Source organism: Neopelma chrysocephalum, unplaced genomic scaffold (genome assembly GCF_003984885.1).
Source record: "Neopelma chrysocephalum unplaced genomic scaffold, ASM398488v2 Primary Assembly neopelma1_67, whole genome shotgun sequence".
Taxonomy (NCBI): Eukaryota; Metazoa; Chordata; class Aves; order Passeriformes; family Pipridae; genus Neopelma; species Neopelma chrysocephalum.
Genome location: NW_020897726.1, coordinates 5,185,818 through 5,211,438, shown reverse-complemented (window position 1 = coordinate 5,211,438; position 25,621 = coordinate 5,185,818). Strand labels below are relative to the sequence as shown.

Genomic DNA, 25,621 nt, shown 5'->3' with positions numbered 1-25,621 from the left:
TTACAATGTCCTTCTGTGTACATCAGGGAATGAGCCACACCATTTCTGCACAAAGAAATAAGGTTTCACTTGTGTAGGCAGGTTACGGTAACTGCTGTAGAATTGTTTGAATTTATAAATAGGAAAATGTATTATCCTGCTGTGGAAAATGCAAATACATTCCACAGCAGAAAAATCCTTTACAGTTTACAGAGGTTAGAATGCCAAGGATGGTGACCAGCTGTACAGTAGGAAGTCTGTTTTTCACAGTTTCCCTCAGAAAGAAGATTTTAAAAGTTCTGAGTCCATGCAACTATTAGAGCATTCAAAACAATTTAGCACTGACTCACTATGTTTTGCTGTAATAAACCAATAACAAATCTTTCAAGAATACAGTTTTATAATTAAAGAGATAGATCCAGTGCTGTAGAATACTGACTTCAAAGGTTTCGTTATCTATCAACAGAGTGATATTTTTAGGGGACATTTTTGGGAAGCGTTAGAGGAGGCATTTCAAAATTTTGAGATGTTGAATATGGAATTTACCTTGCTTAAGTGTAGGCCCCTAAATGATAGATTTTTAATCTGTGCAATCACTTTGGAAAGAGAACATCTTCAGAGAAAAACCTGAAATCCACCTTGCCTCTATTTTAAGTGATTTTTTGTCCAATTAATAGTCTGTGGAGATAGCTCTCCTTAGTTGTTTCTACATTGTCTATACAGATATCTTAGGCCTTGAGCTTAGTATAGACAGTTAAATTTTAAGCAGCTGCATCTTGAAGATCTTTCAAATCATATGTTCGTATAATTAAACTCTGGTCTGCCCTTCTAGAAATCAGTCCTCAAAGCCTCTCTTGTGGAAGGTTTATTTTCTGAGGGCCTATAACTTAGAGCCTTCATAGAGAACAGGCTGCTCTTTCTTTTGCATCATATCTCACTTTTGTCCAGAGCTGATATTGATGGGCAAATGTCTATCTCCTTTAGATAGAAGTGTGACTGTCAGTTTGTAAGTCTGTACATCGTTCAGTGTATAAAGAACATTAAGGTTTAAAACCACTCTGCTCTTTTGCAAGGAATATTTCAACAAAATAGTAAATCAATATGTCTACAGGTAAATACTTCGTCAATTGCTACAGATTGCATAGTGAGAAAATTAATTCACCTTAGGAACATCAGCAGCCAGGTGGAACCAGCTTATGCCTTTTGGAAGAAGTATTTCTAAAATTATCTATTAATTATCAAAATTCTGAGTTACAGGAAACTTTAGGGACAGATTTGATTATGGATAGAATCTCTGAAAAAAAGTTATATCAAAATAAGGACATCGTGGAAGAAAAAATCCCAGAACTTTAATGACTTTAAGATATGCTGATGAAAAGCACTTTAAAAGAGGTAAGTACTATATAATTATTGTAACAAATTATTCATTCTGGGTTAGCTAGATGAAAAATTCACTATGAAGAAAAATATCTATGATCTAGTTCTGTTCATGGGTACATGTGCAGATGTCTATCTTCATTTCAAAGGAAGTAATGCACACATACATGTGGGTAAAATTTTGCCCTAAATTATTGATTTCTATAAAAGCTCTTACTGTACTGTGAGCAAACTGTGCACAAATAATGTGTTCTCTGCCATGGCAAGTGCCATCCCGGATCGACATGTACATCCCTTTCTCTCAGTGAAAGCTATAGATAGCAAGCATCTCTGAGATTGAGGCCATGCTATCTAAACATTTGAGGGAAAGCTCACAAGGCAGACATAAGAAAGAGGCACCCTCTTTCAGATGGATCTCAGGACCAAAAGGTTCTCAGAACCAGAAGTTGATCTTTCTCCATTGAATATGCAAGCAGTTTCTATCTTCTAACTGAAGTCCCTCTTTACACCTGCTAAACTTTCAGAGGAAGAGTTCGAAGTCTATGGACCCCATCTATAAGTGTAATGCATCCTTAAATACTGTGATATGTGCAATTAGTCACTGAACTCAGACCTATGGACCACTCAGCGAGAGAGGGGGGGATGATGACATTTCCTCTGTGTGAGTTCTCTAAGTTTTCTCCTTGACCTGTTTTCATTATTGCTGAATGAGGAATGCCTGACATGAGTCACACTGTTCTTGTTCAGAATATGCTCATAAAACAGTCAGTTCTGTAATAAGAAGACTGCTTCCAACTTGTAAAATCAGAGAAGGCACTGCAAGTGTTTCCATGCTCTTCAGTCCCCTTTTGACTCCATGTTTCTGTGCCATGGTGAAGATAATTGTTCATTTTTGCCTGATATGTGACCTCATTAATTGGAATTTCCCTTGGTTTTTTAAAATGTACATTTTTACCTGTTTTACAGGGTCTCTGTAGTATACAACATGTACTCTGAATCCTATGAATGGTTTTCTGAAAATTTTTGAGGAGAATGAAAGAGGCAAACACTATATGTATACATGTGTACATGCAATGAAAAAGATGAAAAGTACAATTTTTGGATCTTCAACCCATCAGATCCCATTTTATACAACTGCTTTTTCATTCAAAGCACAGTTTTAAATTACATTGCCTCGAAAATATTGTTAAAATAATTCAAATTATGAACTGTTTTATATAGTACATTTAGATGGCAGAGTGCAGTTAAATTTCCTCACCCACAGTCTTAATGTAACATAATAGGGTCTGGTCTACATTACATATGTAACTGTATAGGTATTTAAGTATTAAATTGTGATGTGATCTTATTAAGCTAAATATAGCAGGATCATATCAATATTTATCAGAAAATACACAAGAGTGGGTTTGTGGGATTAGGAGCCAACATGGTTGTGCTGAGCATGCAAAACTTAGAATCTACAGTTTGATTGGACATGACAGTGTACAGAAGACCTCTAAAGCAGAGTTCTTGTCATGCTGGTGATATTAAAAATCTCTTGGTCTTTTCTCTAAGGACAGGATGTTACCATTTAAAAAAAAATGTCAATGCATATAATTGCTGTCTGTTCAGTTTTACATTACCTTGTTTCTTTGGATACATCACTTGCCCTAACCAGTAGGTTAATAAACATGGGCTGTGTACTGCAGAAAGTAAAGGTACAGCAGTGTAGTGAAATCATCTCCAATGTTTCTTCCTTCTGTGCTGAAAGAAATCTGAAGCCTCCTTGATGGTAAACTGCTTTCCTATCTCCATCAAAAGTTACAATAGAATTTGAGTGTGTAATTCTCTCAACATATTTGGGCGATCTCTCAGTTTGGGAACACATACACTTTTCAAAATGCCAGCCTTTTGTCTTTAGATTGAACCGTATCAATCAGCTGAGTTGAAATCATAGGTCTTGTTCTGCAAGCTGAAAAATACAGCTTGTCAGATCATTCTTTTCAGAGTTCAGAAAAACCTTCAGAAAATTTTTTCTTTTAACAAAGATTTATACAAATATTTTATTTTATTAAAGAACAAGGAACCTAAATAATAGTTCTCTTTAGTTTTAAATATAAAAAAATCTGTAAGATTTCAGAGTAAACTAAGTTTACGGCATTTCTAGAACCACTTTTCCATCTCACACATTTGATATTAATACTGAATGATGCAATGATTTATTTCCAAATACTCTGCAAATATGAAAGCTTAACAGTTCATAGTAATTATAGATCAATGTGATTTACAATAAAGACTTGGCATTAGGATCTTGGCTAGCACATAGTAACGCATAATTTTAACGTGCACTTATTATTCAATTCAGTGTCTTTGTCATTTATATTTCATACTCTAGAGAGATTTCAAAATGAAATAAAAGATGACACTAAACATGAGGTACTTCAGCATACGTTTCATTTTGAAAGTATCTAAGCAGATGAACCAAAACCAAAAAGAATTGTCTTTACAGCATGAAGCCATTATCATTTCCTTTTTTGATTTCTACAATGAAAAGTCATGTAAGTAGCAGTAAATCCTACATGTTTGACTACACTAGCTAATTAGGAAATAATTATGCCATGGCATTTTGACAAACTTGCTGGTGCTCCATTAATGTGCATTTCAGATTTAGTACACAGAATGGTGGATTATTTCTTTTCATTTGTTGCTTTTGATATGTTATGTAGTTATTTTCTACAATAAATAAATAAAACCCAGTTGATAGATGATATAGAAAGTTTCTTTGCTTAATTAGCTTTGAAAAGTGCAGACAAAACTCTTTGGAATGCTTATATTCTTTTCCTTTTGCAAAACACTGACAAGCAGTTCAAGTTGAGAGAGTTTCCTGATACTTATCAGCCACCCACAATTTCTGTGGGCCATGTGAGGAACTGCAAGCTACTTTTAAGTGTAAAACAAATACGTGAATCCTTCTCTCTAGCTATTGATTCAGATTAAACTTCCTCCAGCATCGGTAACATCCCTCCAGGGTTGATATTTTAGAGGTTTATTTAATTTGGAATTGTCAGAAACTATTTTTCTGACACTCCTTTACACAAATTCAGGGACAAATGGACAGTAGAAATAAATAACAGAAACTGTGGTTTACATTTGACATTCCCTTATCAGAGTTTTTTGGACATTGTGTCTTCCCTTCAGATGCTCCATCTTTATCTTTGCTCTTCTCCCCTTCTACTGCAAGCTGGTGAGGCTCCACCTGGAGTGCTGCATCCAGCTCTGGGGCCCCCACTATAAGAATGACATGGACCTGTTGGAGCAAGGCCAGAGGAGGCCATCGAGATGATCAGAAGGCTGAAGCACCTCTCCTATGAACACAAGAGAGCTGAGGTTGCTCAGCCTGGAGAAGAGAAGGCTCCAGGGAGACCTTAGAACACCTTGTGATACCTAAAGTGAGCCTACAAGAAAGCTGGAGAGGGACTTTTTATAAGGGAATGTAGTGACAGGACAATATATGGGTACCTGAAGAACAACTGGTCTTACTATAAAGACTAAGGCAAAGAAGGCATTAAGTGCCTCAGCCTCTTCCTCATCCTTTGTTTCCTCCTGCATCCGCTAAAGGATGGAGATTCTCCTTAGCCCTGTTTTTATTGGTTATGTAGTTATAGAAAAATTTTTATTGTCCAGATAAAGTTACAGTTGAGCTTTGTCCCTTCTAATTTTCCTCCTGCATAACCTCATGACATCCTTGTAGTCCTCCTGAGTTTCCCGCCCCTTCTTCCAAAGGTCATAAAATCTCCTGTTTTTCCAAAGTTCCAGAAAAATTTCTCTGTTCAGCTGGGCTGGTCATCTTCACTGCTGGCTTATCTTCGTTAACTTTGAACAGCTGTATTCCATTAGTTTTCTGCTTTAAACATTCTGTCAAAATAGTTCACACATTTAAGCAGAAGGCAATTTATTTTAAAATTGTAAAGCACTGGAGGAAGTGTTTTAATAAATTTTTCTCTTTATTTAATTACTACCACAACGTGTTGCTGGAAATTGTAAATGAAATATTATTATGCAGTAAGCAGCAGTTACATTTTACAAGACAATTTCTAATTTAACATTTTAAAAAATCACTATGGCCTGTCATTTAAATTACATTTCAAGAAATTATAGATTTTAATAAGATCTTATGAGCAGCTTTCCAATAAAATTTTATCAAAGGTGGAGTCATAACATTTGAATAAGTTCATATTATGTGTAGTTAATATGGTGCTTGCTGTTTAACTTTAACATTACATAACATTTAATCTAAACAAATGAGAGCAATATATATAAACATATAATTATATATACTACAGATGTCTTGTTATCTACCTTTTTAAAGTACAAATGTGTTTGTTTCTAACCTGTTTTTGTAACAGAATTCCCTATGTATATTATTTTTTTAGCCAAATATACAGCAATATAATTACAATTAATCATGTTATTTAGGAATGCTAGAATTTAGGATATATATTGTTAATCTGCTCTTTTTTCATTTTATTATCCTGTAGCTTGGATTTCTAGAAAGTGAATTAATTTCTATAAAAAACCAATGTAAACATGCACTGCAGCAAAATATTTCTGTCTTCAAATCATGCTTTAGACATTTTTCATTTGCAAATTCTGATTTGCATCAACAGTGAGACTACACATGCAAAGTAATTCAAAAGCTACAGCCTTATTTTTGCATGTAACCCCAAGAATTTGACATAAATCTAAAAATGCATAAGTTATTCAGCTCTGGTTGCAGAGTTTTGAAGAACAGGTAAATATACACATTTGTCACTCAACAATCCTAGAAATCATTTTGCTACACTAAGAAAAAATCGATCTCACCTAATTTTATAGCTGTTGAATTTAAAATAGCTAGTTGAGTTACTTCTGTATGCAGCTGGAGAATGAGGAAACATCATGAAACAAGGATGTGCATCTGTGTGTGTGTCTAAGTGAGAAAAGAGAAATACTCTTTTTCTGTGGAGAGGTGAATATCTTTAATGAAGACAGGTAAATTAGTTTTATCAAGCTGGGAAAATTTAAGATAACTAGTGTGTAGTCAAAACAGTCATCTGGGAGATAATCAGATGAAAAGCTACCCTCAATGCGACAAATACTGTTTTAGTTGAAAGAGGTAAGCTAGCAAAATACATGATAAAGACACAGTTATTAAAAAAACTGTTTTGATCGTATGACTTAATATCAAGAAGAATATAGAGAAGTTATACAACTTGATGTCTCTGTGCTGATAACTGCCATTCTAGAAGCATTATTTGTTGGTCTGACTGTTGGCAAGAGTAGACCAAGGCAGTAGGTACTGGCGGTGTATTAAGAAAGGGGCCAGATAAATTTTAGTAGAAAAATCTATTGATGGCTATTAATCACTGGATGACAGGAAGAATATTTTCAGGAACTATCATCGTATTTTAACTCTTCCTACACCTAAGCACCCATTACAGCTGTTCTGGCAAGGTTAGAATGTTAGATGAACACCTTGGAAGAATTCTTTCAACTACAGATTCAGACTCCTAGCTTTGCATATCTCCAAATAGCTGTCTATATTTCAGCTATGTGTTTAAGGTCCCATTATAGTGAGTGGAGAGCTAGTAAAATATTGCCTCAGAGCTTTTCGGATTTTTTTAACTTTTGTAGATTTTAGTAGTTGCCTAGTAAATGTAGATTTTAATGTAGCTATATTATATCCCCTACCCTGTAGCATAATAGTTATGCATACTCAACCCTGTTACCACATTTCATATCAATCCCTCTAAATTCCGCTAGCGTGTTTAGTCTTCCTTTCAAGGTAGAATAGTAGAAAAATACTTCTGTTTAAGGTCATAGCACCCTAAGCCTGGACCAGGAGATATCGCACAGACACAGTAACCTTCAAGTCCAGAACTTTGGAGGAGCTCCAAGGACTGTATGTGCTATGAAGAAGATGAAGAAGAAGAATAAGGGGTCCCAAAGACCCCAAACCGAATTCCTGAAGGGGCATGTCGGGGGGCAGAACCGGGAGTGGATGATTCTGGGATTGGATGGACCTTATTATAAAATCATAGAATCACTGTCTGGGTGTGCGTGCTTGGTGTGTATTCCCCTGGCCTGAGGCCTCATTAGAGGAACCTTCTCTCTTTATCTTATCTTATACACTAAATTGGCCTGAAGTATTTTTCTCTGTGGTCTCTTTAGGCAACACAAATAATTTAGAGTACCATTTTGCTGACCTGCACTCACTTGCAGTTGTAACAGCAGTTTGTTTTTTGCCAATAGTTACTGACAGATCATTTCCTGACCTCCCCAAAGCTATTATCTGTTTCTCTGTATTCTCAGGTTTTATTTGAAAGAAACTAAATCTCTAAACTGAAACTAAATCTGTGTTTGTGAAGTTTAGATGTGAATTGAATACAAGCAATGCAAAGGTATATGAAGGAAGAATGGAACTACTCTGATATGCAATACAGCCTTCCCTCTACATCCTTACAGAAAAAAATATAGAGAAAAATTAATATTTAGCAGATGCCACCACTCTCAAATCTATAATTTCTTTGCCTTTAATTAGGTGTTTTACATAGATGATAAAACTTTAATTCTCTACAGTTCAGGTCTTCAGCATTACAACCTTCTTGCTAATTTCCTGGAAAGATACCAGAAGCTAGTACAGCTTTAACAGTAAAGTCAGTTAATTTTCATCCAAGCTTGCCAAAGCCAAAGGTAAGGATCTTTGCAGGCCTCAAGCTGGAGCCAACTAAAGCCAAGAGGTAATGCAGTCATATTTGAATAGATTTAGTGACAGTGCCTGACTATACTCCATCTTATTTCTCATCTTGTTTTTTTTAACTGTTGTCCTTTTTGCCTTGCTATACACTTATGTTGTTTTCCCATGAGATGCTTGCTGTTCCATTTCAGTGAAACAGGTGGTGTGAATGTAGTAGATACGAAAATAGCGAAATAGTAGAGTAATACTATATACATGAATAAGGTATTAATAACACCTTAGAGAAACGTGCAATATATAGGTAGGAAACAACCCAAACTGTGAAATTTCTCTCTTTCACCATGTCTACAGTAACAAGGAATGTCTAGGTGCTTGTGTCAGCAAACATATTCATCCTACAGAGAAAGTTATTGCTTTCACAGTGAGACAGTTTTTCAGTGAGAGCAAAATAAAAGTTTATCTTCTATAGAAGTGTCTTTTTGTTTTTCAGAGACAGAGTTTCCTAGAATAAATGCTGCTGCCCTTCTGTTAAAGTCCATAACCACTAAATCTGTGTAACTGGGGATTCAGTGTCCTATCTCATCTCTTATCATTGGCCAGTTTTAATACGCTTTATCTCCCCAGAATATTTGTCAAGGACTTAGAAATCATCTTCAAGGTACAAAGCAATGCATTGCTGAGGATCTTAAATGAGTGAATTTTTCCCTACATAAATGAAATCAGAAGAAAATTATTCTTTTTATTATTATTATTTTAATAGCATTTAATTAACAAGTACCTTTGGTTAATGAGTAGCAGTGGTAATCTACAATGATTGGGAGATTCCCTGTAATGCTTTAGTGGAAGATACCACATAGCGGCACTGCTTCAATAAAAAGTAAGATCTTGTTAGAAGTTCTCCTATTGAGATTATTTCACCAGAATATCAGAGATCATTGTTTAGCTGTGGCCATTTAACATGGGAAACTTATCAACTTCTAATGGCCTTCTGAATCTAAGATGTTAACAGGTATGCCCTCCTACAAAAAATCCTTCAAATTTGCACAAAAAATGATAATTGAAAGTAACTGGATACAGGTCAGGCCTCGAAAAGTGTATTCAGTTTTTGCTAGTGTCATCTATTATTCCAGATACCCCCAAATGTATTTAAAATGTTTTTCAAAGTACCACCATAGGCTTGTAGTGTTTACCAGATAAGGAGGAAAAATAGATTTTGCTGATTGTGGAAACAAAATAATTCTTTTGTGGACTGTGCTTGAGTGGGAGTAGATAAAGAATCTCATTGTGTTAGATCCTCTATTGGGAGCTTTGTCAATTTTAGATGCCAAAAAAACCATTGTGTGCATGAAAGCATTTCAACATTTAAAGTTAGATGGCAGGTTAGTTGGTGTCAAAAATAGAATAAGATCAGTCATGAGACCTGACTGGTGTCTGAATTCACCTGATCAAGTGTGGTAAACTACATCCAAGTTTGCCATCTAGATCATCTAGAATTGTTTTATCATGAAATGGGAGAAAGAACAACTTCTGTTTATCTCATCCTAAAGAAAATATCTGAAATACATAGAACTGATATAGACAAAATAGGTCAGATTAATTGAGCTTTGAGACTAATTTTATGCTTTGACTTTACAGAAGCATAGGGTGATCCATACAGATGTAGAAGTTAAAACCCTAAAAAGCTAAAATAGGTAAGGTCAGTCCAACTCAGCCTTTCTGCTAAATCATAGACAAAGAGCTTTTAAATGTTTCAGTCTTTTCATCTGACAATAGAGTTGATAATATTAAAGCACTCATATGCCCTACCCATTAACATTGGTTAATGCTATCCAAGGATTAGTTTCAATTTGATAACTGGGTCTGTCACTGAACTTGAAAGATCTCACAAGTATAGGCTGCAGGGAAGTAATTAGAATAGATATCTCCCTCCTGGGATATCTTATGCATGCCCCCATCTGGATCTTTTGAGTGAACCTTACAGCACAGAGGAATTGGAGAAACGCCGTAGAGATCCGGGTAGATCTCTAACATTTTTAATGCTCATTGACACCTTTATTGTGATCAAATGTAACGTTAAGCTTTTATACTGGTTTTGTCAGGGGTAGACTTAATTTTAGTCATGGTGGCTTGTATAGTGCTGCTTTTGATTTGTGACCAAGACAGTGTTTATAGCACACCAATGTTTTAGCTATTGCTGAGCAGTGCAAGCGGATGCGAGTGGGATGGGGGCACAAGTTGGGAAGGGACATTGCCAAGACAGCTGACTCCCACTGACTAAAGGAACATTCCACATCATTTGATGTTGTGCTCGGCAAAAAAAAAAACGGGGAAAGAAGGAGAAGACATTTGAAGTTATGACATTTGTCTTATCAAGTAACCATTATCCTTGATGCAGCTCCACTTTCCTGGAAACAACTTCACTCAGCTTTTGCTTCACCTATTAACCTATCTTTATCAGAATCCACAGTTTTTTTCATTTTTACTTTTTATGTGAATTGGCAGATATCTGGGGCTAAGATGTCTACCAAGTATAACCCAAAATAGTTCTTAAAAGGCAAAAAGAAAAATTGGGAAAAGTTAGTGTTATGCCATTCTGTTAGGGATTTAGTTGTTTTAAGAGGAAAATAATATGCCCAGCTAAAAAATACAATGTGTATGATATTTTTTTAGTTTCTTAATAGCCTATGGCACTTGTTATTCTTTTCAAAGTATTTTTTGATGTCTGTGATTTGTCTAACTTCTTTCTTGAAAGATTTAGCAAATATGCTAGTGTAAAAAATAACTGAAGTGTATATTTTCCTAACAAAAATGAATGTTCCACTTCCCACATTAAATAAGTATTATATAAAATATGCACACCTAACAAAATGTAGTAGAGCTTCCACCTGATACAGAAATACACCATAGTCATTTCTTTCAGAAAAGCTTGGGAATACATATTAACCTTATCATATGTTCTAGCTAAAAAAGCTAGACTGGGATGGAAAGTTCACTGCCACAGTCCTCACAGAGAGAAATGATAAGGAAGAGTGTGGTGAATTCAGGATTTATAGAATATGGAGTGTGACTATCTCCTCTGTAGTCTGCTGCGTCTTGTCTGAAACCTACAGCTACAATTAACTCTTTTCTCACCAAGAATTACTATGTATGGCCCATTCCCTGTCCAGAACACCTTTGCATGGCAGGGTAGCCACAATTTTTGTGCTAGTTGCACCTTAACACTGGTCTAGAAGATGAAAAACTAGGGTTGCCTGAGTCTGTGCAAGGGGTTTGTATTGCTAGAGGGGATTTTCTGTACTTCTTAAAGGATTCACAATATAATTAAATCTTGGAATAAACCATTAGATAAAACAATTGTCTTCATTTCAACATAGAAGCAACCTAAAGCCATTATAGTCTATTAGAATGATGATGCTGGGATGAATTACATTTATTTAATGGACAACCACACTCTTAAACAGGTCACAGGGTAACCTTATTGCTAAGCAATAACAAGGGCAAGGTAGAGGATATAGGGACAACTGTGCTGAAGCCCACATGTGTAGAGGAAGCCTTACACTCTAATAAAATACATAGTCCAGGATTTAGTATTTGAAATAGTCTGCATAACACTCACAGACATTTTTGTATCAATGAAACCACAGAACCTGGCAAGTCATTATTCTGACCTTGCTACTTTGAAAATCTTCCAAAGTTACTGATAGTAAAAGCACATCATCAAAGTTGTGTGGTACATAAATAAGGATTAGATACTGTAGAAAAAAAGAGCAAATGTGAAGAATATGACTTTGGGATACCTTTATTTAAATTTTCTAGTTACATTAAATTTGTGATCTTGTTAATGTAATTAAAAATGTAGACTGAAACATGTCAGAAGCATAAAACAAAAAAAGAAATCATATCAAGGAGATCTTGTACCATGTAAATAATATTGCATTGTCAGATATATTTTAATCACAAACTAATAACACCACTTTCTGATACTACCCTCAACAGGAGAGAGGGAGGAATAAGCCAAATATTTTTATGTGACTTTACACACACAGAGACATGGGCCTGCTGCCTGGTTGACAGAGCCTTCACTTGGCAGATAAGAAATATGGGATTGAATCCTTTTCCTCTGAGGAGGGTTTTTTTTTGTCAGTAGTTGACTACTATGGAAAACTGGGTGGCAGTCATGGGCATTGATTAAAAAAAGCCATTAATTCTTCATTTGGGATATTTGTGGCACTGGAACAGGTCAGTGCAGTTGAGTAGTTTATTTTTAAATCTCAAAAAAAGGCATACTACAGTTAGGACTCTGCCTACAAAGGTCTGAGCAGCAACATAACGCAAAATACCAATGCCTAGGCAGCCCAGGCAGCCACCAAGCTAGAGGTTTTAGATTCCATTTTATGATTTAGGCAGTTCAATCTTCCTCAGCCTTGCCTTTGATACCTGATTTTTCCTTTTAACCTCAGCCATGGTCTTTTAACTGGTCTCTGCTTCTTTCTTCTCAGAGTGGGGAGACATCAAATTCTGAGTAAAAACTGATTACATGGTACAGTCTTTGACTGTATGCAGTCATCTTCAAGAGCACAGACAAGAAAATTTAGAGATTTTTTGGGTTTTTTTATAATGTACATTTCCTTCCGCTATCCCTCTTTTTTCACAATATCACTTTTCACAGACACATAATATGGTACTTCATACACCATGGGCAAATTGTTCCTAAAATGGAACAACATGATCTCCACTTGACCAAGAAGAGAAAATAAGATTGATGTACTTTAACTGAATTACATGAAAGAAGGTCAGAATGCAGCTTTGATGCTTTTGTGTCATATTGATATGAAAGGTAAATCTTAATGTGGCTGCTGGGAAATCTGACAATGTTTCAATAACTGTTCAAACTCTTGGAATCTCAACTCCCAAGGATAAATGCATACACTGAGTCTTCTGAAACTACTTCTTAATATTAGGGGCTGGATATTAGATACTTGGAGTAATACAGCTATAAAAGAACAGGGACTACATCAAATAGTCTGTCCTGAATATCTTTAAATTTCTACATATTGCAAAAGGAAAAACAGTATGAGGGTGTGCTTTCAGATTAGACAATACTAGGAAGCTATATTGCTTTTCCTGATGGTTTATTTTTTTAATCTCATGGAAATTTTTAACTCTCATCAAGTTGTTTTTGTGTACTATGAATTAACAGCTGCATGAAAATGAAGACATTGCAGTAAGTCTGTGAAGGAAACAGGACAGTACACTCAGGAACAACTTGAAATTATGGAGGATTAGGGCACAGTGGTAACAGCTGATCCACAAACAATGCAAGTAATGCTTATGTTCTTGCACTTTTATTAATGCTGCCATTGTAAGCAAGATGACATGCTAGTGGTGAATTAAAAAGACCTGAAGGCATCTCTAATTTACATCACATGATAAAACATCAAAAAAACTGAAACTACAGATGGAAGATTGTACTCATGCCCTGTTTCCCTTACTGTGGTAGCAGTAGTAAGAAAAAGTGCTATTTATGAACCCTTATATTAGTGTTTTAAGACACCAAAACATGCCCATGTGCTCTAAGTATATTCCTCTGCTTTGAAACAGAAATAATCAGAAGAATGTGAGTGATTCCTTTGGAAATATGTGGTTTAATGACAACAGGTGGTTCCTCTATAGTCTAGACTGGTTAAACAGTAAGGTTGACTTTGTCAGAATTTCTTTAGTAAAGGGAAATCTGGCAAAATCAAAGGATCAAACGTTTTATAGTCATACAGACGAGCACGCTTTCCCCTGGATAAATACAGAAAAGTAAGAACCAGTACTGAACAGGAAGGCAAACCTTTTTGTTTTCTTTATATATCCCCAAACTTTTTTTGTAACTCTGATCCCAAATGTGTGGAGCTTCTTAGGAAGAAAAAGTACTTGTGTTAGTGCAACTCCTTTATTCTTATGTAAATATATAATCCAATTAGAATAAATCCTTTAAGTTTACTTGAAATCTAGCTGTCAGAAAAAACAAGAGTTATGCACTTTATTTTTTTTAAATGAATACTGGTGTTAGTAAAAGGAAATGACCTGAAATTTTTCTTACTTCCTTTTTTGTTTTCCTATCATTGTAAGAAAAAAAATATTAAGTGATCATATGAAGGTACGCAACCACATTAGCTTTTACTTCTAAAAATTCACAATCTCTACTGTTGTTATTTTATAACTGTTTTACACATATCCATTTTCAACATATATATTTCAGATAACATCCATATGTATGTTATTGTACTATACTGCATTTTTTACCCTGGATAATATTTATATTCCACATTTGAAAGGCTTACATCCTTTATACAGTCACCAATATTTGACTATGAAATGAAATCAAACTTCTCATCTGTGATAATAAAAACCCTAAAGATAAACATCACAAATGTTTTCTTACTCTGTGTGTGTTACTTTGAAAACTTCAGAAGACATTATTTTAAGGTATTAGAAAATATTATATATATCTTTTCAACATTTACTTGTATTTTGACATTCAAAAAGATGCTTTTGGCACAAGAGCTTTCTGAATAATACTGATAGTTGTCCTCTTCACTGTTTGCATTTAAAAAGGATACACACAATGGTACTTATCAGGTTTGCTGTGAATTATAATTTTGCACCCATCACTAATCACCCAACCTGCAGCTCCCCATAGAATGGAAGTTTAGAGATTGGATTGCTACTGCAACTTCCTTTGGTGGTTTTTATATTTTAATATGACACTCTACTATAGTTAATTCCTCATGTTGAAGTCATTAGATATTTATGTGAAGTAGCATATCTTTATCTCTGTTGCTGAACAGCAATTATTTTAAACAATTTGGGTTGTTATTAACTGAAGGTAATTTCTAAATGGTTTTCATTTTGTATGTGCTAAAGTCTATATGTCTGATCAGCTTTTTTTGCCTTCCTACTCTTTAAGCTTTTTTTTCCCTCTGTGATTCATTTTCTTAAAGTGACTGACAAGAAGTAGAGCTGGCTTTTCATTGCAAGTGTTCATGAACACAGTTAATTCAAAGATTTATTGTGTTGAGAAATAGGCAAAGGGTGACATTCCAAGTTTCTTTTATGTAAGAAGTCTGTAATTTCAGCCACGTACCTCTTCTCCCTCACTCACCTTGTGCTGCTCTGAGTTCTGCACTAGGATTTTAATTTGTAGGAACCAGGGTTTGGACAGTACAGGACTAGTGGGACCTGAAATACTTAGTAGTCTGCAAACAATGCCAAATCTATAACTTCAAAATCACTCAGGAGTTTATAAAAGGCTGCTATATTTATAGCAATCAAGTATTGCTTAGCTAGACTGCACTGAAGGTTTTATGTCTGCAACTGGCTAATTCCCCTAAAGTAAACTGCAAATTCATAGGGCATTAAACTGGCTTTTTTTTTTTAACGGCTGCTTTAATTGAAAAAAAATAAGTTTTTACTTGCTTTGCTTGAGCTTCAGTGAGTCATATCTGTCCTAAATTTTCATATATACTATAAGGTACAAATGTAATTTCTCTTCTGTAGGTATTCAAGGCTGCTTAATAGAACTGCTCCCCCAATCTGAATTTTAGTCCTGTTGCTAAAGGAGCAGGGTAACTCCAAAGTGCCATGTTAAGTGGAATGTTAGGTAATGGTACCCAACAAACCTGTGATGTTTGACCATGTAGACCAATCTAAGCAGAATGCCTTGGCTGCATCACTCACTTGTAACCAACAGATACATTAATCAACCTCATGACAGGATAAGTTCCAACTTTGTCACTTTATCTGCCCCTGCCTACAACTTCTTTGGAACACACTGGGGCGCATCAGCATTTCTCACAGACAAGTAATTTGTATAACTGATTGACTTGTGTAGTAGCAACTGTTACTTTTAAAGAAGATGGTATTTAAATAGTCTTTTGTAATTGGATGGAAATCTTCAAGAAGATGCTGGATTTCAACTATTTTTCCAGTCCCAAAGTCTTGTAAACTTTTAAAGAGAAAAATTAAGAAACAATCTTTATGGCAAAATAGACCCACTGTTGATTTCACCATACCAAAATAAATACATTTCCTGATTTAAAAACAAACAAACAAACATAATAAAACCCAAACTAACAAATGCTTAAATTTTAATTTGGTAGAATGATTGAACTAAGCATGTTTATTTAATCGCAATGCAATCTTTTACTTTGTAATCCTCTGGCTATGTATATGCATGTGTTTTTTTCAGAAAACTGAAGCTCTTGATTTTTCGCTGTCGTTACACTGAATTGTACTTCAATTCAGAAGACTGAAGTATGCCAGCTTGCTCAGAAAAACCATAGCTTGCCTTATTTTTTTTTCTGAAATCTGTAGTTTGAATCAAATTTTGTTATGTAAAGTGTAAGTGACTTTGGAACCCTGGTTATTCTTATTTTTTGATTTTGTTATTTTTTTATTTTCTTATTTTTCTAAGAAATTCTTAAAATTTCTAATGGTTTATATTATTTTTGCTACATCAACATCTTTCCTTCAATTCCCTAACTAAGAGCAACTTCTTTCCCATCACTGTATTATGTCTCCAAGCACAGACTTTGAGGCTAGAGGTTTCTCTCCTGGAATGTTAGCTGGCAGAAAATTGCATTATCTCCTTCAGTCTCCACTTCTGCTCTGTTTCTCCATTTATGCTGATTGTGCACAATTTTCTGTTTCTGCTTGTTTTACTTCATCTCACCCTGTCTATTTGCACAGCTCAGATTCTTCAGTAGCTTTGATGACCTTTTAATCATTGTGTAATCGAGGTGGTTAGGCAGTGTTTCTGAGAGCAAGTGGGTGACAGTGAGTGGAGGGTAATGACTGCTGTTTTCTGAGTTCATAGCATGTCAAGCATGACTGAATCGGCAATATGATCAGATTCATTGTGATCCAGATATTATTGAGAACACCTCATGAACAGTCATTCCCTTAACTACGCCCTTGGCCTCACTTTGCTGCTTTGTTCCTGCTTAAATAATCAGTGACCTCTCCAGTTACCCTTACTGTGTTGAAACAGTACCGCTTTTTGGAAATGTTGCGCTGTGAGACAACCTGAGATATCTTGAGCAGGTTGAGGTTCTCCAAACCACAGTTTGGAAGTGATTGACACAAAGCTAACTTCCATCTTCCTTCAAAGTACAATTCATGCAGTCTGTCCAACTGAGGTGTTCATGGACGGCCATGTATAAACAGAAGCCTTACTTTATCATTATCCATCATTGCATTTGTCTATGTCAGCTATTTACCCACTGTCAGTCAGTGTAATACCTGTGACATCCTGAACATCAGATCCCAAATTGTTCTGAGAGAGCAATCATATGCATGAGGAGTGCACAAGATGCCCTTGCATCTGCACCGATCTGCAGCCAGATTTCAACTTCCTGACTTGATTTGGTAGTTTTTGATGCTTCTGATGTTGACAGAATATTGACACCTGCCAGTAACAACAACACACAAGCATCGGCTTTCACAAAGTATGGATTGGAGTTATCTGAACAAAAATAGTGGATAAACTGATGTGAGCTTTAGCAGTCAAAAGAGCGGACCCTTGAAGGAGTTAGATATCCTAATGAAGGCCAGTGGGCAAATAGATCTAATACTGGGAAACATCATGGTCTGCAAATTCATAATACTCTTTCAAACTTTTTTATGCCTACTGGCAGCATTTCTTTGTATAAGAGGAAGGTTTCAGTTATTTCATGGCCCACAAAATAATGTTCTTTGTGTGGTTCTGTTCACTGAATTCTTGCAATATAACATCCACTGGTCCCCACAAGAAACACAAGTAGCAAAGATAAAACACGTTACCAAAAGCTTTGTCGAAAACTTTGGCCAATGTGACTGAGTACAGTGTTACATCAACAGTATTCAAGCCCCTTACTAGAGTTTTGTGTGTGTTCCCGTTCCCTAAACTACAGAGAGAAAGCCAGAAGAATTGCAAACATTCCAACATATGTAACAATATTTTCTAGTGTTATTTCTCTTGGAAAAAGGAAAAATTAAAGGTTCAAGCATATATTTTTATGAGACCAATAATGATAATTGGAATTCTCACACTATCAGTAGATCATAAATTGAGAATCAATTTTGCCTGTATTTTATCAATATTGTGCCACTGAAATACTGTCATTTTTTTAACAGCTTTGTTGTAATGCAGAATTGGCTGAGTTTTGTTTGAATTTCTTTAGTACACAAATACAAATCATTGGCTGTCTGATTTTCATGGCTTGGAAGAAAAAGGGAATTAAAAAAAAATTTCCAGTCGATAGTGCACTGGACAGTGGAAAAAAAATTTAAAAATGAAAGAAATAATTAGTACAAAATAATAGATTATGTTTCAAATTATAAGTTTCCTGGTTGTTATGAGTTTTCATATTTTTAATTGCAATAATTAAAATACTTTATATACTTATATAGAGACTATTACATCATATAATAGCAATATTTGGTTTTAAAAGACATGGCTCTGAGCTTAAGAAATTTCATGTATAAACATTGCGAGAATGAAATTATTTGAAAAACTTTCTTTAGCACACACTACAAAGTAGGAAAAAACAAAAGATTTTATAGCAGAAATTATTTTCTAGTTTCAAATTCACATTGTACTTTGAGCAAAATTTTAATTTCAAATTAAAGGGGGAAAATTAAGCAGCAGGTAATATTAAGAGATGTAGGACTTATGTATCGTGTTATATTTTCGACCTTTATTATCTTATTTTGAACTACTACTTAAATACAGTCTTTGAAAGAATTTAAACAAATTATACGGAAAATTATGACAGGAACATTCTTATACTGTATGAACAAATTTTATCTCCTGAGGCATGTTCTGTGACATGCTTTTTGAATCATTTATCAAAATGACAATTTCTGGATTATTAAAAAGAACAATTCTCTCAGGGTCATTATAATTTGGTGTCAGTTTAAGCACATTTTAAGTCTAAAAAAATGAATATTAATGAATATAAATTAAACCTAACTGGACATTCAATATCAAACATCCACTGGACATTCAAAGTATTGGTAGTGACAGATAGTTTGTGGTACAGATTCTTAGCCCATGTAGATTTATGAGAATCCATTAACATCAGCATAGTGACATTGATTTATGTTGTCTTTAAAATATTTTTTTCTTCTTTTGCATAGTCTGACTCTGTTGCAAATGTATTGAGATGTCTGTTCATCACAACAGCAAATTAAGTAAAGGAAATCATGTTTGCATGTTTCATTTCTGTGACTATTATAATGTTTTCACTTTCCAGAAGTGCCCACTAAATTACAAAAATGTTTCTCCTGAGCACAATAAAGAATAAATTTTACTCGGGGAGACCTTATATTCAGCTGCACACTAAGTATCAATTAAACCTCAAATGCAAACCTGTAAGTAGGTTCTGAAATGAAGAATTAGGCACACTAAATGACAAGGTGAACAGAAGAACCTCTTTGATTCAGTGTTGGTAGGATTTATACACTACCCAAATTCCTCTGGTGCATGGTATTCCCATTGGTTTAAAGATTGATCAGCACTTTCCCACAGTGCAACAAAACCCTTTGCTCTGCTTCCTGCCCCCTGAACAATGCAGCCTTTGTTTGCCAAAGCAGCAGATCCCAACACTTTTGAGCTCTTTAACCTTTATTAATGCTGGTAATTACCTCTGCAATTCATGCCATGTGGATTGTGGATGCTATTTATAGATCCCCGTGAGGGGAGGAAAAAAATCTGTAAGGAAAGGTTAAAATTAATTAATTAATTAATCTGTTTAATTCCTCCTGAAAAAGCCAAACTGTCCAGTTTTTAATGTGCATGAAAGGTTTCAAAACATGTTGAACATTTGGAGCCACTCTGTCCCACATCTCTGTGTATGGATACACCGCTGTGAGCATGAGAGAGACGAGCTGTTCTGTAGTGCAGAGGTGATCCAGCTCCTGGACTCCATTCTACCATTCAATCTGGAACAGGACACCCAGTTAGGATATCCATATCAGGGAAAATATTTTCTACAGATGTTTAGTGAATGAAGAATATGAACAGGAACCAACTAATCTTTAATGAACAGGACTAACTTCTTTGTGACAGTAAAATATGTTGTTCTTATTCTTTGTAAAAGACATTCTTGAAGACAAAAGAGAAGCAAACAATTTAAAAAAAAATAGGGAAAATTTCTCTTCAACAACTCTCTTACTTCTCCTTGATTTTTGTAGTACTTGTAAATAAATCCCACAAGAATTAAGAGAAACCAGTTCTTTGTAAATCATGAGGCTTTAAAGCAGGTGTTTTCTTGGCAAAGCAGCATCTCACAGAGGCATGGTGAGGGCTATATGTCTCTAGCCACGTTCTATTCCATAGTCATCATCAACATATATTTGTTGAATGCAAATCTCTGTCAAGTAGTGCGGTAGAACTATTGTACCCAAGAGAAGGAACAGAGAATTGAGATAGGCAGACCAAGCAGGATGAAGGCGTTTTACAAACTATTAGCTGAGATTGTACCTTTTCTTTTCCATTTTTAAAACCAGAATGTCTTCTATGAAAAGAAAAATAATGGTATTTAACATATTGTTATGCTAAGTTTATCAACTTCTTTCTCTGCAGTTTCGAGTGATCTGTGAGCCAAATTAGGATATCTGTATTTCCTGAATTGCTTCTTCAGAAATCCCAATAGTACTTCAAGCTGAGAGACTATGGTAGGGAGATACAGCTGTTGAACTCTATCAGTCCCAAAGCCATGCCTTTGTGGAACAGTGTAGCTCCATTATGTAATGCATACAAAACCTATGGATATTTGTATCTGAGCCAGGAACATTAAATATTATGCCAGACTTGCAGCAGTATTTCTAGCTTTCTACAGTAACAAAATAGACAGGCATATATATTAATCTAATTTTATCTTTTTTCATCTGATAAAGACTGAAACAAGAACACAAAATAACTTCTCCTTCTTCTTGGAAGAAATCCCAGCTGAAAATAGCTCTACAGGAGAGAGGCTGGCTTAAACCAAATCCACCGAGAGGCAAGGATTTCTTATATTTCTCTTGCATTTCACTGAAGCCCAGACCAAAGAAAGAAATATTAAAGGTTATGTTTTATTCTGCTACAGTGGCATTTCTTAACTTAGGAGAACATGAGTAAAGGTGGCCTGTTGAGATTTGACATGACAACCAATGTCATCTTGTTGAGGTACAGCTTATAGAACAGATGTCCATTTATAGCACAGTACAAAATCTTTAATGCCTTTTAAAAGCAGAGCTTTTTAAAGTGCTTTTTTCAGAGACAAAAACCTACCATACTTTATGCCTGCAACTACTGCTACACAATGCCTTCTTTCCCACCCCTGGTGTGATTATTCTCTGGGAAGTCACAAATGAATAATAATATGTAATTTTCTTTCAAGTTAATAGAACAACAAAGAAATCCCAGACCTCTGGCTTTATTATTAATGATTGTGGATTTCACAAAAGGTAATAATTAGTTCCAAGAAGGACAATTTTTTTTTCCTCAAGACTGCCAAGTCACTTCTTCACAATCTCAGTGCTTTCATGGTTTTTAAAGAAATAATATATAATTTAATTAAATAAATATTTAATTGACCTAAGTAAAAAAGCTTGACTTACACTCAGGAACACAATAGTCTTAAATGCTTAAATACTTCCAAAGTTTTCATTTCTTCCATTCAGTCTATTTTACAATAGCACAAATATATCTTTTTTTATTCAGGTTTATCTGAGTAGTTCTAAACTTAGAGACATTCCAAGTACTAAACAGTTATGAAGTTTGGTAAATTTCTTTATTTCTTCTATTTTTGATAGAGTAATTAAAAAAGTAAAGTCTCATATGTTAACCTCTTTAATCCTATTTAAGAATTTGCTTATGCTGCTTTGGCTTTAATATGAAAAAAATGTGCATAAATCCTAGCATGGGCTTACATATATTTCTGAATCATGGCCGAGATGGTAGAATAACCACAGGTAAAATCTACGAATCCATGTACTTGATTTTCATATTGCAAGGACAATATATCCTTTACTCCATACAGTTGGAGTCTACCACATTCTTCCTGGTTAATTGTTCGTCATGGGATTAAATAGAAGAATGTGTGAGTTAATAATGCCAAACACATACATTATCAGAAAGACTTCAAATTCCAATTGACTAAATGGTATGTAGCTGGGAGTTTTATGCCTTAGAAAATATTCTCCATTGTAATATTTCAACTTCCTAGCTAGAAGTGACTGTGGTTTCAGGTAATTAGGAAAGCTGAAGATGTGCTTTTTGAAGTGGAAAGGTATGGACAGTACTTATTCTGTTAAGTACTAATAGACCAATCTGCCATCAAATTGAGGAACAACTAGGATAAAAAATTTAAAAGTACCTGTTTTAAACCTTTTTAAAATGGAACATTCCCATTGCATTAGTCATATAAATATCTCAGTATGAAACTTCAGGTTATCACTAGTTGTTTGCTGCTGCAGCATCCATATACTTTCTAAAAATACTTTTTTGTTAAAGATTACACATCATTTTTCAGAATATTATTGGTATCACTGCTTTCCAGAGAGAGTTCAAATTACATCATAGATTTGCATTAGCTTATAACATTCCTAAAATCCATTGAATGACACACATGCTGTCTAGAAATTGATCCTCTTACTGATATTAATTCCTAGAACACAATACTTATTAAAATACATGTACTTGGTCGTGTCATGATCTTGTGTTATGCTGTAAATCCTACATCACCAGACCGCAGAAAGCTCTGAAAACCTGCACAACTAATAAAAGAGACCTTGAAACTGTCTTTAATCTCATTTTAAAAATGGAGAAATTAGAAAATGAAAAGTTTTTAAGTAGCTATAGCCCATCTTTGCAGTCAAGAAAAATGTCCCCGTTCACAGAATCACAGAATGATTTGAGTCAGAAATGATGTTAAAGATCATCTAGTTTGAAGCTGTCCCGTCACAGCCAGGGACACCTTCCACTAGACCAGGTTCAATGCCCCATCCTACCTGGCTTTGAATGCTTCCAGGGATGGGGCATCCACAACTTCTCTTAAATGGAACAAAAATAACACAAAAAATGGGAGGTGGCAGGCACAGCCAGGCAACAAAACTGACACTTGAGCCATCTCTGTACTCTTCACAACTCCTCACTTTGACTCTACACTCAGATTTCTTTTTCTTAGGGTTTTCATTACAGGTAAAATATTAAGAACTTTTATTCCATACTTAGGAAGATGCTTTCTCACTTTCAGGTGATGTAAGCATCAGGAGCAGCAGCAATTGCTAAACAAACTTTTTTTCACGAACAACAGAGTAAACAGTCTCATGAAATCTGCATGAGCTGTCAGTGCATGACTTTATGGTTACCTTGGGGCTGCAGCAATTAAAATATGGTATTTACTTAAAAAGGAAAATGTCAGGCTCTTTCAATTCTCAGAACTATGAGCTGATTTTGTGTTTTAACTACTCCTTTTTGCTATGGGACCATCTGCAAGCTGAATACTATTAAATTGAATATAATAATAAAATTATATTACTCAATTTGTTGGGTAGGCTTTCTAAAGACTCCAACAAGTTGATGAGGATGTCTTTAGAGAATCTGGGTGTACAAGTCAGAATTATATGATCAACATGCTTGGAAAGGTATCTTATTCAAAGCTGAGATCTTTTTATAAACTTGGCCTTTTCTCTGTATTAATTTGTTATAAAATCCTCAGCTGTTGAAAAATCTGGACTTGTAGTGCAGAAGGGAATGTTCTGTGCTTGTGTCTTCTTTCTATTGTACCTCTTTCTCTTTCCAAGAATGAAACCTCTGAATGAAGACTGGAAGATGTCTAGTTCTTGATCAAGTAGAAGTAGAATAGGAGACCTTTGTTAATATTTAGCTAATTAATATTTGGCTCATCTTGCTCCAAAGTAAGGCACTTTAAAGGCACATGAAAACAATGGAAACAGTGAATGTCCTCCTCCTTTCTCCAACTCTACTCTAGTGCCATGACACTTCAGGAAATGAACTTGGGCTTCAACCTCTTTTAGACCAGTATTTAAAGACTTTAAACTAAAAGAATCAAACCCAAGTCTGTACACAATACTTTCTCAAGTTTTCTAGCTTGGTGAGATTGTTATAAATTTAAAGATATTATCTACTTTGCAAAAGATTTTACTAAGCTCATGAAAAAAGAAAGCAGCAAAATAAAATAGCAACTTAATCTAGCCATGATTCTGGTAGTTTAGAATTCATCTGGAACATCGAACCTAGAAGCTTTAGAATCTGATCTAAAAAAGGGAAACATGGATCTGGTATATCCCTGTTAGAGCTGATTCTTCTGAGATGAATGCTTCTTGAGATCTGGTCAGAAATTCTCTTTTTTAGAAGGTATTCCTTTACAAAATCTTCACTAAATGAAAATAATGCAGCAAGAACTTCAGCTGCATTTAAAAGGATTGAATTTAAAAAATTCCAAGCTGCTTTAAGTTAATGCACACACACATGTGCAGTGCACACAAACAAAAAAATAATGAACAATCTGCTGAGACAGGTTGCTTACTCTGATGCATTTTCACTGTCCATTTCAGACATAATGATATATATTTGCAGTGTAATTTCTCATGGCAGTCTTTACTTTTATCTGTGACCTACTGTGCCATCATTGGTTTTAGTAAGTCTTTCTGTTTATTTCACATTCTCAGGTAAGTAGCTGCACAGGCTAAGAACTTAGAGACATGCATCATTACACTAAAACGGGTATTCAACACAGTAAAACACTATGGATTATAAAAATTTTCCAGTGTTAGATATATCTATAGATAAAAAGAAAATATATAAGCAGAGATACAGAAGGATATATAGACCTAGGATTTGTTCAATTAAATTTAATTTTTGAGCCAGAACACTTGGATAAAAATCTGAAAAAACCTACATGAAAAATAAGGACTGATAGTCAGTAATTCAGGTTTAAAAGACATTGTGTAATTCCAGATCATGACATTAACAAAAATTGAATTTATCGATTAATTAATAATTAATAAAATCTTGTTTTTAATATATTAGTGCAAATTAAATGCACAAAAGATATACTGTGACATCTGCAGACCGAGATATAGTTGTCTGAAAGACAGTCTTTGACTATCTGTGTACGCCAGACTTTTTGTGTACAGAGCTTTATGACTCCTCTATGATTTATCTCTGCATGTTTACACACATGCAAGTAAAATCACAGCGAGATTCTTAGTGATTGGATGATATCTATAAAGCTGTAAAATGAGTCAGATAAAGCAGGGACCTGAATTTAGCTTTCTCTCACCTGAGTGTTGGACCTTATTGGGATACCTGCTATGCTAAATCTTCCTCGGAAAATGTGTTATTAAAATGACATGTTTCCATTAAAAAGCTTTTGCCTAATAAAACATAATGTCTGGCTTTACTAATTGCTACTAACAAAGCAATTTAAAGTTAATCAGAAAAAAAACCAAACAAAATGGAATAAAGATGTTCAAAATATCTTGTTCTACTCATTCTAATTAGAGGAACAA

The 25,621-nt window shown here is 34.8% G+C and overlaps 1 long non-coding RNA gene across 1 annotated transcript in view; it reads left to right on the top strand.

Annotated features, from left to right (window-relative positions):
* The first annotated feature begins 1,845 nt into the window (after positions 1–1,845).
* LOC113968352 overlaps positions 1,846–25,621 on the top strand; it is a 45,248-nt gene continuing 21,472 nt past the window's right edge. Inside the window, exon 1 of the long non-coding RNA XR_003534485.1 lies at positions 1,846–1,915. This is a non-coding gene — a long non-coding RNA (uncharacterized LOC113968352). The remainder of the gene's footprint in view (positions 1,916–25,621) is intronic.